General features: G+C 38.1%; 1 long non-coding RNA gene and 1 pseudogene across 2 annotated transcripts in view; both read left to right on the forward strand.

The window, feature by feature from the left end:
- Window positions 1-14,386, forward strand: part of LOC309627333 — a 43,578-nt gene that overhangs the window by 7,827 nt on the left and 21,365 nt on the right. The window lies entirely within an intron of this gene.
- LOC309627330 (small ribosomal subunit protein uS5 pseudogene) lies at window positions 12-10,053 on the forward strand (annotated as a pseudogene). Its single transcript has one exon. The product of its transcript is annotated as a small ribosomal subunit protein uS5 pseudogene (transcript).

Raw genomic sequence — 14,386 nt, forward strand, 5'->3', positions numbered from 1 at the left:
AAACATTTTTTTTTTTTTTTTTTGGTCAGCTGTAATCCAGGCAAAGGTTTCCAAGTTTGTGAATTAATCCACTGTCTCCTGCTTACAGCTAGCTAAGAAGGATACAGTATCACATTATATATTTACCAAAATACACGCTTCAATATGTGAACCAGAATTAATTTACATTTTGGGTAGAAAAATCCATTTTGCCTCAATCATTTCATGTAAACACCTGACAAATTGTTTTTCTGAAAGCTGCTGGGAAACTTCCAGAGTGATCTATGGAACTATAAATGTGAATCTATTTGTAATTGACAAGCAAATAAGTCTCAGGCATGTTCTTAGGGTTTCAAGCGACTCTGACTAGTCCTCATGGCAGAAAAGGAAAAAAAGTACTTTTCTGAAGGTAACTTTAATTTTCTTCCCACATTCGGCAGACGTGAAGGAATTTAGGGGAAATTTTGCATTTAATGAAACCCATTTATAAATTTTTCTTATGAAAATAGTATACCGGTTGCAGCAATCATGGGGACAGGAAGTGCTCAATCTTTGTTCAAGTCATTGGTTGTGAGTATTAGAAGTGAGAGCTGCTGAGGTCTGTGGTATAGGAGGAGTGGGCTGAAGAATCTTGTTAAAAGGGAGACTTACACATTTCAGTGTAAGTCTAAGACCACAAGTAGATACGACCTTTCAGGGAAAAAAAAAAAATGCCAAAGAGGTGGATTGCTTCCCCTGCCAGGAGAGAGAATTTTTGTACAGCTCTCAGGAGAGCAATACTGGTCCAGCAGGGGTTTGATTGATTTGCAACTGGATAGGTACTCACGGGAAGAAAGTGTTCCAGAAATATTTGGAAGGTATGGTTTCTCTATCGGACTGCCTTGAAAATTTAACTGTCCCCACAGGTGCTATGTGATCTGTAAAAAATGTAGTGGCTCATGAGCTTTTGGCGGTGGGTGATGAAGGGTGATGGTGATATGCTGAAAGAAATCAAAATTCTTTTTTTTGGTCAGGAATGGTAGCTTGGTTTGATGTATACTAGCTAATATTTACTGAGGGCTCAGGCTGTACCAAGCAGTATCTAAGAACTTAAATGTATTTACTTATGAGGAAGGTACTTTTACTAACCATGTTTGATAGATAAGGAGATTGAGGCAAAGAGAGGTTAAGTAACTTGCCTATGGTTACATAGCTAATTAGTGATAGAGTAAGATTTATATCTAGATAGTTTAACTGCAGAGCACACGCTCTTTACTGTTTTGCTACACAGCCTCCAAGGGCATAACCAGGAGGAGGCACTTATAGGCTTACATCATTCAGGTTACTCTGAAGCGAGACAGTGTCCCAGCAAAAAAGTTAAGTGAGGAATTGGATTATCTTCTGGTGAATTCAGTCAATCCTATTTGTCAACTCATCTATTTTGAAACAGTCAAGTTGTTGATGATGGTGTCTAAGTCCTCAATTACTGTTTTTTTTTTTTTCACCTGTTTTCCTAAATTCTCCACTTCATTGTATTGATTGAGTATGTACCAGCTAAAAAGAACCAAAGTGCAGTGATGCAAATGAAGTAGCCTGGATCTAACCTTGAGCGTATTTCTCTTTGCCAATGTGGAATTTGGAGACACGTGTGTAACTTTAATTGGGAAAAAGTTGGAGTCAACATGACCCTTAGAGATCATCTGGGGATGAGGGATCTGAGGATCACTGAGGGTCAGAGACTTGCACAGGATCACACACAGTGGTTCAAGGAGGGGCTTCAAGGGAACCTAGGATGCTCGCTTTCCAGAACAGAGCTCTTTCCACAATGGTGCCCTGTGACCTGAAGAAGCTGAAAAGTAACAGCTCTGGTGGCAAGGCATTTGCTGACAAAGAGGCAGAATCCAATAGTGAAATTGTCCTATTAGAAGTCTCCTGGGCCATTCGGCCAGAGAGAGCCCTCGGGGGTGGGGGGGGTGGAATATGTTTGGCTCAAATTTACTCTTTGGTACAATAGATGCCTGACAATGAGGTGGCTGGGGCTGGTTGGGATGCTGATAATGACAAGTTGGCAACCAAAATAAGAATAACCCAGATTTATAATTTGAAAACCTAATCCAAACCACAGTGTAAAACAAGGGACTATCAAATGCCAAGGGCCTCAAGGGATTTGATATTTCTGGAAATTAGGCCAATTTCCTCTTCATATGTCTAAGTCTTTTGAAAAGATCATGATACTGTAATCCTACCTTTGACAGTTGTGGAATAGTTCGATTGTGATTGATTTAAAGTCACAGGAAAAGTATCCTATCTCTAAAACTTAATTTAAAACATCACAGCCCAAAAGACTAAATGTTAGTGTCTCATGTTTCTAGGCACATAAATATTTACTGACCAAATAAATGTTTGCTCTAGCCAGTACCTTACATCCCTGGCTAACCCTTATCTATTTTTATGTGAAATAAAATGTTTAAATTATGATCAAAACACTTCTTTTAAGTTACTTAACTAACATTTAATTAAATAACTGCCAGTTAGTATCATTTGCATAATAGTTTTTGGACCGCTTTGTACAATTTCTTTAAAGTCTTGACTAGGTTTTTGTTAATAGTGAGAACATAACTGATGCCTTAAGGTTTACATGCCTCTAATATTCTGTACAATTAAGTTTCTGCTTTTCTATTCAGCTCACCTTGTTAGATGGGGATAAACTATCTTGTACCAACTTAACGGGAATATTGCAGAACCAGTGAGGAAATGCCCAAAGTGCTTTGATAATCTTACTTGTGTGTGCCTGGTGATAGTAATTAAAATGTCTTTCGTGAGCAGCACGTAAGTGGGTTTTTAGTCTTTGAAACAAGTTGATTTTCAACTTGATAATGTAGTTAAATTCAGCTTCATTTTGAAATGTAAGTATTTTAGAGTAGAAAAAATTGGAAATTTCCCCCACTAAAAGAAACTATGACTCCTTGGAGAAATGCTTGATTCTGGGTCTGGGTCAGGAAAAGCTCAGGTGAGCTTGGGGCTTCCTGTTCTGCCCAAAGGAGAGGAAGCTCTCAGAGATGTCTGAGGACACGCCAAACGGACATAGCAGCCGTTCTAATGGGTGCCCACTGCCTAAAGATGCGGTAAGTTGAGCAGCCAAAAAAGAATAATGACTACAATTGGTTGAAACATGTGGAAAATATAAAAATCCATGAGATCTTTGCTTTTTTTCCGTAAAAACACCACATGGCAGATGACGCCGGTGATGCGAGAGGCCCCGGAGGCCTCGGGGGCCCTGGAATGGGAGGCCGCGGTGGCTTCCTTCCACGCAGGCTTCTGCAGCGGCGTCCGGGGCCGGGGTCGCATCCGGGGTCGCGGTCAGGGCCGGGGCCGAGGCCGCAGAGCTCGCGGAGGCAAGGCCGAGGACAAGGAGTGGCTCCCCGTCACCAAGCTGGGCCGCCTGGTCAGGGACATGAAGATCAAGCCCCTGGAGGAGATCTATCTCTTTTCCTTGCCCATCAAGGAATCTGAGATCATTGACTTTTTCTTGGGGGCATCCCTCAAGGACGAGGTTTTGAAGATCATGCCTGTGCAAAAGTAGACCTGTGCTGGCCAGCGCACCAGGTTCAAGGCGTTTGTCGCCATCGGGGATTACAACGGACGTGTTGGTTTGGGTGTGAAGTGCTCTAAGGAGGTAGCCACTGCCATCCGTAGGGCCATCGTTCTGGCCAAGCTCTGCATCGTCCCCGTGCGACGAGGCTACTGGGGGAACAAGATCGGCAAGCCCCATACCGTCCCTTGCAAGGTGACTGGCCGCTGTGGCTCTGTGCTGGTGCGCCTCATGCCTGCCCCCAGGGGCACTGGCATCGTCTCAGCCGCTGTGCCCAAGAAGCTACTGATGGTGGCTGGAATTGACGACTGCTACACCTCTGCCAGGGGCAGCACTGCCACGCTGGGCAACTTCGCCAAGGCCACTTTTGATGCCATTTCCAGGACCTACAGTTATCTCACTCCTGACCTCTGGAAAGAGACGGTGTTCACCAAGTCTCCATATCAGGAATTCACTGACCATCTTGTAAAGACCCACACCAGAGTTTCCGTGCAGAGGACTCAGGCTCCAGCTCTAGCCACCACATAGTTTTCTATAGGAAAAATAAAGTGAATGAAGCTAGTTTAAAAAAAAAATCCATGAGTTCATAAAGAACGAAAAAAAGAAGAGAGCGAAAGGAAAAAACAACCTCAAAACTCATCTGGCACCTTTGGAAGTCACTGCTGTACCAGGCTGATACTCTGATAATCATTATTTAAGGAAAGAATTAAGGATTTTTCCTACCTTACCTGTATAGTTTCCTACATAAATTGTATTTTAGAGTGCCCAAATTGCCTGAATTGATGAAGAGTGATAATTTTTTCTTTTCCATTATAGTTTATTCCAAGTTATTGAATATAGTTCCCTGTGCTATACAGTAGGACCTTGTTGTTGATCTATTTTAGATATAGTAGTTTGTATCTGCTAATACCAAACTCCTAATTTATCCTCCTCCCCCCACAACTGCTTTCCCCTTTGGTAACCATAAGTTTGTTTTCTATGTCTGTGAGTCTGTTTCCATTTTGGAAATAAGTTCATTTACATCAGTTTTAGGATTCCACATGTAAGTGATATCATGATATTTGTCCTTTTCTGCCTGACTTCCTTCACATAGTATGATAATCTCTAGGTCCATCCATGTTGCTGCAAATGGCATTATTTCATTCTTTTTTTATGGCTGAGTAATATTCCATTTTATCTGTATCTGTATCTATATACCACATCTTCATCCATTCATCTGTTGATGGATATTTAGACTGTTTCCATGTCTTGACTATTGTAAATAGTGCTGCTATAAACATTGGGGTGTATGCATCTTTTCAAATTAGTATTTTCTTTGGATACATGCCCAGGAGTGGGATTGCAGGATCATATGGCAACTCCATTTTTAGTTTTTCAAGGAGCCTCCATACTGTTTTCCATAGTGGCTGCACCAACCTACATTCCCACCAACAGTGTAGGAGGGTTCCCGTTTCTCCACATCCTCTCCAGCATTTGTTAATTGTAGATATATATTTTTTTAAACATCTTTCTTGGAGTATAATTGCTTTACAATGTTGTGTTAATTCCTGCTTGTAGATCCCTTAATGATGGCCATTTTGGCCCGTGTGAGGTGGTACCTCATTGTAGTTTTCATTTGCATTTCTCTAATAATTAACAATGTTGAGCATCTTTTCATGTGCCCATTGGCCATCTGGATGTTTTCTTTGGAGAAATATCTATTCAGGTCTTCTACCCATTTTTCGACTGGACTGTTTGATTTTTTGTTATTGAGTTGTATGAGCTGTTTATATATTTTGGAAATTAAGCTCTTGTCAGTTGCATCATTTGCAAATATTTTCTCCCATTCTGTAGGTTGTCTTTTCATTTTGTTTATGATTTCCTTTGCTGTGCAAAAGCTTATAAGTTTGATTAGGCCCAATTTGTTTATTTTTGCTTTAATTTCTATTGCCTTTGGAGATTGACCTAAGAAAACATTGGTATGATTTATGTCAGAGAATGTTTTGCCTATGTTCTCTTCGAGGAGTTTTATGGTGTCATGTCTATCTTAAAGACTTCTTTAAGACATTTTGTGTTTATCTTTGTGTACAGTGTGAGGGTGTGTTCTAACTCCATTGATTTACATGTGGCTGTCCAGCTTTCCCAACACCACTTGCTGAAGAGACTGTCTTTTCTCCATTGTATGTTCTTGCCTCCTTTGTCCAAGATTAATTGACTGTAGGTGTGTGGGTTTATTTCTGGGCTCTTATTCTGTTCCATTGCTCCATATGTCTGTTTTTGTGCCAATACACAAATGTTTCTTTATTACTGTAGCTTTGTGGTATTGTCTGAAGTCTGGAAGAGTTATGCCTCTAGCTTTGTTCTTTTTCCTAAGGATTGCTTTGACAATTCTGGGTCTTTTGTGGTTCATATACTTTTTAGGATTATTTGATCTATTTCTGTGAAAAATGTCATAGGTAATTTAATAGGGATCACATTAAATCTGTAGGTTGCTTTGGGTAGTATGGCCATTTTAACAATATTAATTCTTCCAATCCAAGAGCATGGGATATCTTTCCATTTCTTTGAATCATCTTCAATTTCCTTTATCAACGTTTAATAGTTCTCAGCATATAAGTCTTTCACTTCCTTGGTCAGATTTATTCCTATGTATTCTGTTTTGTTTTTTTTTTTGATGTGATTTTAAAAGGGATTGTTTTTACTTTCCCCTTCTGATGTTTCATTGTTAGTGTAAAGAAATGCAACAGATTTCTGTATGTTAATCCTGTATCCTGCTACCTTGCTGAAGTCATTTATCAGTTCTAGTAGCTCTTGTGTGTAGTCTTTAGGGTTTTCTATATAGTGTCATGTCATCTGCATATAGTGACAATTTTACCTCTTCCCTTCCAATTTGTTTATTTATTTATTTATTTTTTACTGAAGTATAGTTGATTTACAATGTTATGTTAATTTCTGCTGTAGAGCAAAGTGACTCAGTTATACACATATACACATTTTTTTTATGTTCTTTTCCATTATGGTTTATCCGAGGATATTGAATATAGTTCCCTGTGCTATATAGTAGGACCTTGTTGTTTATCTATTCGATATGTAATAGTTTGCATCTACTAACCCCAAATTCCCAGTCCATTCCTCCCTAACCCCCACTCCTCCTTGGCAATCACAATCCTGTTCTCTATGTCTGTGAGTCTGATTCTGTTTCATAGATAAGTTCATTTGTGTCATATTTTAGATTCCACATGTAAATGATATCATATGGTATTTGTCTTTCTCTTTCTGACTTATTTCACTTGGTATGATCATCTCTAGGTCCATCCATGTAGATGCAAATGGCATTATTTCATTCTTTTTTATGGCTGAGTAATTTTCCATTGTATATATATACCACATCTTCTTTATCCCTTCATCTGTCAATAGACATTTAGATTGTTTCCATATCTTGGCTATTGTGAATAGTGCTGCTATGAATGTAGGGTGCATGTATCTTTTTGAATTAGTTTTGTCTGGTTATATGCCCAGGAGTGGGACTGTTGGATCATAGGGCAACTCTATTTTAACTTTTTTAAGGAACCTCCATACTGTTCTCCATAGTGGCTGTATCAATTTACATTCCCACCAACAGTGTAGGAGGGTTCCCTTTTCTCCATGCCCTCTCTATCATTTGTTATTTGTAGACTTTTTACTTACTTATTTTATTTATTTATTTATTTATTTATTTATTTATTTATTTTTAACATCTTTATTGGAGTATAATTGCTTTACAATGGTGTGTTAGTTTCTGCTTTATAACAAAGTGAATCAGTTATACATATACATATGTTCCCATATCTCTTCCCTCTTGCATCTCCCTCCCTCCCACCCTCCCTATCTCACCCCTCTAGGTGGTCACAAAGCACCGAGCTGATCTCCCTGTGCTATGTGGCTGCTTCCCACTAGCTATCTATTTTACGTTTGGTAGTGTATATATGTCCATGCCACTCTCTCACTTTGTCACAGCTTACCCTTCCCCCCCCCATCATCAAGTCCATTCTCTAGTAGGTCTGTGTCTTTATTCCCGTCTCAGCCCTAGGTTCTTCATGACCTTTTTTTTTTTTTCTCTTAGATTCCATATATATGTGTTAGCGTATGGTATTTGTTTTTCCCTTTCTGACTTACTTCACTCTGTATGACAGACTCTAGGTCCATCCACCTCACTACAAATAACTCAATTTCGTTTCCTTTTATGGCTGAGTAGTATTCCATTGTATACATGTGCCATATCTTCTTTATCCATTCATCTGTTGATGGACACTTAGGTTACTTCCATGTCCTCGCTATTGTAAATAGAGCTGCAATGAACATTTTGGTACATGTCTCTTTTTGAATTATGGTTTTCTCAGGGTATATGCCCAGTACTGGGATTGCTGGGTCATATGGTAGTTCTATTTTTAGTTTTTTAAGGAACCTCCATACTGTTCTCCATAGTGGCTGTATCAATTTACACTCCCACCAACAGTGTAAGAGGGTTCCCTTTTCTCCATGCCCTCTCCATCATTTGTTATTTGTAGACTTTTTAATGATGGCCATTCTGACCGGTGTGAGGTGGTACCTCACTGTAGTTTTGATTTGCATTTCTCTAATAATTAGCAATGTTGAGCATGTTTGCATGTGCCTCTTGGCCATCTGTATGTCTTCTTTGGAGAAATGTCTATTTGGTTCTTCTGCTCATTTTTCTTTTTTTTAATTTTAACCTTTGTGTTATCAGCAGTAACAAATTAGAAAAAATCTGATAATGGGAATCCTTCACTAGAAACTTCATTGTGATAAAATTAGTATCAAATTAATCCATTCTTGATTGTTTGTTTAAAAAATCTCAAACCTTTTCAGCAGTGGTCACTAGTGTTGTCAAATATTACAAGACTTCTTAGGCCATAACCAGTTTTGTACTTCAAATATTTCAATGAGAAATATGGAGGGAAACAAAGTGCTTTTTGTTGTTGTTGCAATTTTGTTTATTCTACTTCCATATAAAATGTAACACATAAAATCGTGGTAGCTGTAATCTGTAGAAATTGCCATAATGTACATGACATTTTACTTCTGTTCATGGGCTAAATAGTCAGCACAAGGGTCCTTTATTTTATATTTGTGTGATGGACAATTTGAAGATTCCTTTTTATCTTTATCAAATGTAATTGAATTTATACTTCTGCTAAAACAGAGTTGGATGGATAAAATTCTATCTTTACACAATGAAGGCCATATGGTCTTTTCAGTGAGGGGGAACAAAAACACAGCTTTAGAGTTCCACACAGGAAAACCACATTGGATCAAGTAGACCTGACTGACTTTTTTTTCCTATCCTTTTTTTTCCTTTAATTTTTATTTTATATTGGAGTATAGTTGATTAACAATGTTGTGTTAGTTTCAGTACAGTAAAGTGATTCAGTTATACATATGCAAGTATCTATTCTTTTTCAAATTCTTTTCCCATTTAGGTTATTACAGAATATTGAGCAGAGTTCCCTGTGATATACAGTAGGTCCTTGTTCATTATCTATTTTAAATATAGTATGTTGAAGAGAAGTGGTGAGGGGGGCATCCTTGTCTTGTTCCAGATTTTAGCGCTTTCAGCTTTTCATCATTGCGTATTATATTGGCTGTGGGCTTGTCATAAATGGCTTTTATTATGTTGAGGTATGTTTCCTCTATACCCACTTTGGTAAGAGTTTTTATCATGAATGGATGTTGAATTTTGTCAAATGCTTTTTCTGCATCTATTGAGATGATCATGTGGTTTTTGTTGTTTCTTTTGTTGATGTGGTGTATCACATTGATTGATTTGCATATGTTGAACCATCCTTGTGAACTTGAGATGAATCCCACATGGTTGTGGTGTATAATCTTTCTTATGTGTTGTTGGATTCAGTTTGCTAGTATTTTGTTGAGAATTTTTGTATCTATATTCATCAAAGACATTGGCCTGTAATTTTATTTTTTGGTGGTATCTTTGTCTGGTTTTGGTATCAGGGTGATGGTGGCTTCATAGAATATCATTGGGAGTGTTCCCTCCTCTTCAATCTTTTGGAAGAGTTTGAGAAGGATTGGTAAAACTCTTCTTTGTATGTTTGGTAGAATTCACTTGTGAAGCCAGCTGGTCCTGGACTTTTGCTTGTAGGGAGTTTGTTTCTGTTTTTGTTGTTTGTTTTTTTGTTTTTGTTTAATTACAGATTGTATTTCACTTTTAGTGATCTGTCTGTTCAAATTATCTCTTTCTTCTTGATTCATTTTGGTGCACTGTATGTTTCTAGAAAGTTGTCCATTTCTTCTAGGTTGTCAAATTTATTGGCATATAATTGTTCATAGTATTCTTTTTTGTATTTCTGTGGTACTGGTTGATATTTCTCCTTTTTCGTTTCTTATTTTGTTTATTTGGGTGCTCTCTCTTTTCTTCTTAGTGAGCCTGGCCAGAGGTTTGTTAATTTTGTTTACCCTTCGGAAGAACCAGCTCTTGGTTTTATTGACTTTTTTCTATTTTTTTTTAACAGATTTTAAAAATTTTTATTTATTTTATTTATTTATTCTTGGCTGTGTTGGGTCTTTGTTGCTGCATGCAGGCTTTCTCTAGTTCCAGTGAGCGGGGGCTACTCTTCGTTGTGGTGTGCAGGCTTCTCATTGTGCTGGCTTCTCTCGTTGCAGAGCATGGGCTCTAGGCACACAGGCTTCAGTAGTTGTGGCGTGTGGGCTCAGTAGTTGTGATGCATGGGCTATAGGGCGCACGGACTTCAGTAGTTGTGGCGCACGGGCTTAGTTGCTCCATGGCATGTGGGATCTTCCTGGACCAGGGATCAAACCTGTGTCCCCTGCATTGGTATGCAGATTCTTAACCACTGAGCCACCAGGGAAGTCCCTTCTATTGTTTTTTAAATCTCTATTTTATTTATTTCCTCTCTGATCTTTATTATTTCCTTCCTTCTGCTTACTTTAGATTTTGTTTGTTCTTTTTCTAATTATTATAGGTGGTAGGTTAGGTTTTTTATGATATTTTTCTTGTTTTCTGAGGAAGGCTTGTAGCGCTATGAACTTCCCTCTAGGAACTGCTTTTGCTGCATCCTATAGATTTTGTATGGATGTGTTTTAATTGGCATTTGTCTCAAGGTATTTTTTTTAAATAAATTTATTTATTTATTTATTTATTTATTTAGTTTTGGTCTTTGTTGCTGCATAGAGCCTTTCTCTAGTCACGGCGAGTGAGGGCTACTCTTTGTTGCAGTGTGTGGGCTTCTCATTGCGGTGGCTTCTCTTGTTGTGGAGCACGGGCTCTAGGCATTTGGGCTTCAGTAGTTGTGGCTCATGGGCTCAGTAATTGTGGCTCGTGGGCTCTAGAACACAGGCTCAGTAGGTGTGGTGCACAGGCTTAGTTGCTCCACAGCATGTGGAATCTTCCCAGACCAGGGCTTGAATCCATATCCCCTGCATTGGCAGGCTGATTCTTAACCACTGTGCCACCAGGGAAGCCCTGAAGATATTTTTTAATTTCCTTTTTGATTTCCTTGTTTTTTTTTTTGTTTTTTGGTTTTTTTTATACTGCAGGTTCTTATTAGGCATCAGTTTTATACACATCAGAGTATACATGTCAATCCCAATCGCCCAATTCAGCACACCACCATCCCCACCCCACCGCAGTTTTCCCCCCTTGGTGTCCATATGTCCATTCTCTACATCTGTGTCTCAACTTCTGCCCTGCAAACCGGTTCATCTGTGCCATTTTTCTAGGTTCCACATACGTGTGTTAATATATGATATTTGTTTTAATCTTTCTGACTTACTTCACTCTGTATGACAGTCTCTAGATCCATCCACGTCTCAACAAATGACTCAATTTCGTTCCTTTTTATGGCTGAGTAATATTCCATTGTATATATGTACCACCTCTTCTTTATCCATTCGTCTGTTGATGGGCATTTAGGTTGCTTCCATGACCTGGCTATTGTAAATAGTGCTGCAATGAACATTCGGGTGCATGTGTCTTTTTGAATTACGGTTTTCTCTGGGTATATGCCCAGTAGTGGGATTGCTGGGTCATATGGTAATTCTATTTTTAGTTTTTTAAGGAACCTCCATATTGTTCTCCATAGTGGCTGTATCAATTTACATTCCCACCAACAGTGCAAGAGGGTTCCCTTTTCACCACACCCTCTCCAGCATTTGTTGTTTGTAGATTTTCTGATGATGCCCATTCTAACAGGAGTGAGGTGATACCTCATTGTAGTTTTGATTTGCATTTCTCTAATAATTAGTGATGTTGAGCATCTTTTCATGTGCTTCGTGGCCGTCTGTATGTCTTCTTTGGAGAAATGTCTATTTAGGTCTTCTGCCCATTTTTGGATTGGGGTGTTTGTTTCTTTGATATTGAGCTGAATGAGCTGTTTATATATTTTGGAGATTAATCCTTTGTCAGTTGCCTCATTTGCAAATACTTTCTCCCATTCTGAAGATTGTCTTTTTGTCTTGTTTATGGTTTCTTTGCTGTGCAAAAGCTTTGAAGTTTCATTAGGTCCCACTTGTTTATTTTTGTTTTTATTTCCATTACTCTAGGAGGTGGATCAAAAAAGATCTTGCTGTGATTTATGTCAAAGAGTGTTCTTCCTATGTTTTCCTCTAAGAGTTTTATAGTGTCCAGTCTTATATTTAGGTCTCTAATCCATTTTGAGTTTATTTTTGTGTATGGTGTTAGGGAGTATTCTAATTTCATTCTTTTACATGTAGCTGTCCAGTTTTCCCAGCACCACTTATTGAAGAGACTGTCTTTTCTCCATTGTATATCTTTGCCTCCTTTGTCATAGATTAGTTGACCATAGGTGCGTGGGTTAATCTCTGGGCTTTCTATCTTGTTCCATTGATCTATGTTTCTGTTTTTGTGCCAGTACCATATTGTCTTGATTACTGTAGCTTTGTAGTATAGTCTGAAGTCAGGGAGTCTGATTCCTCCAGCTCCATTTTTTTGCCTCAAGACTGCTTTGCCTATTCGGGGTCTTTTGTGTCTCCATACAAATTTTAAGATGATTTGTTCTAGCTCCGTAAAAAATGCCATTGGTAATTTGATAGGGATTGCATTGAATCTGTAGATTGCTTTGGGTAGTATACTCATTTTCACAATGTTGATTCTTCCAATCCAAGAACATGGTATATCTCTCCATCTGTTGGTATCATCTTTAATTTCTTTCATCAGTGTCTTATAGTTTTCTGCATACAGGTCTTTTGTCTCCCTAGGTAGGTTTATTCCTAGGTATTTTATTCTTTTTGTTGCAATGGTAAATGGGAGTGTTTCCATAATTTCTCTTTCAGATTTTTCATCATTAGTGTATAGGAATGCAAGAGATTTCTGTGCATTAATTTTGTATCCTGCAACTTTACCATATTCATTAATTAGCTCTAGCAGTTTTCTGGTGGCAGTTTTAGGATTCTCTATGTATAGTATCATGTCATCCGCAAACAGTGACAGTTTTACTTCTTCTTTTCCAATTTGTATTCCTTTTATTTCTTTTTCTTCTCTGATTGCCGTGGCTAGGACTTCCAAAACTATGTTGAATAATAGTGGTGAGAGTGGACATCCTTGTCTCGTTCCTGATCTTAGAGGAAATGCTTTCAGTTTTTCACCATTGAGAATGATGTTTGCTGTGGGTTTGTCATATATGGCCTTTATTATGTTGAGGTAGGTTCCCTCTATGCCCACTTTCTGGAGAGTTTTTATCAGAAATGGGTGTTGAATTTTGTCAAAAACTTTTTCTGCATCTATTGAGATGATCATATGGTTTTTATTCTTCAATTTGTTAATATGGTGTATCACATTGATTGATTTGCATATATTGAAGAATCCTTGCATCCCTGGGATAAATCCCACTTGATCGTGGTGTATGATCCTTTTAATGTGTTGTTGGATTCTGTTTTCTAGTATTTTGTTGAGGATTTTTGCATCTATATTCATCAGTGATATTGGTCTGTAATTTTCTTTTTTTGTAGTGTCTTTGTCTGGTTTTGGTATCAGGTTGATGGTGGCCTCATAGAATGAGTTTGGGAGTGTTCCTTCCACTGCAATTTTTTGGAAGAGTTTGAGAAGGATGGGTGTTAGCTCTTCTCTAAATGTTTGATAGAATTCACCTGTGAAGCCATCTGGTCCTGGACTTTTGTTTGTTGGAAGATTTTTAATCACAGTTTCAATTTCATTACTTGTGATTGGTCTGTTCATATTTTCTATTTCTTCCTGGTTCAGTCTTGGAAGGTTATACCTTTCTAAGAATTTGTCCATTTCTTCCAGGTTGTCCATTTTATTGGCATAAAGTTGCTTGTAGTAGTCTCTTAGGATGCTTTGTATTTCTGCAGTGTCTGTTGTAACTTCTCCTTTTTCATTTCTGATTTTATTGATTTGAGTCCTCTCCCTCTTTTTCTTGATGAGTCTGGCTAATGGCTTATCAATTTTGTTTATCTTCTCAAAGAACCAACTTTTAGTTTTATTGATCTTTGCTATTGTTTTCTTTGTTTCTATTTCATTTATTCCTGCTCTGATCTTTATGATTTCTTTCCTTCTGCTAACTTTGGGTTTTGTTTGTTCTTCTTTCTCTAGTTTCTTTAGGTGTAAGGTTAGATTGTTTACTTGAGCTTTTTCTTGTTTCTTTAGGTAGGCTTGTATAGCTATAAACTTCCCTCTTAGAACTGCTTTTGCTGCATCCCATAGGTTTTGGGTCGTCGTGTTTTCATTGTCATTTGTCTCTAGGTATTTTTTGATTTCCTCTTTGATTTCTTCAGTGATCTCTTGGTTATTTAGCAACGTATTGTTTAGCCTCCATGTGTTTGTCTTTTTTACGTTTTTTTCCCTGT

Source organism: Balaenoptera borealis (assembly GCF_965194805.1).
Source record: "Balaenoptera borealis genome assembly, chromosome: 4".
NCBI classification, from domain to species: domain Eukaryota; kingdom Metazoa; phylum Chordata; class Mammalia; order Artiodactyla; family Balaenopteridae; genus Balaenoptera; species Balaenoptera borealis.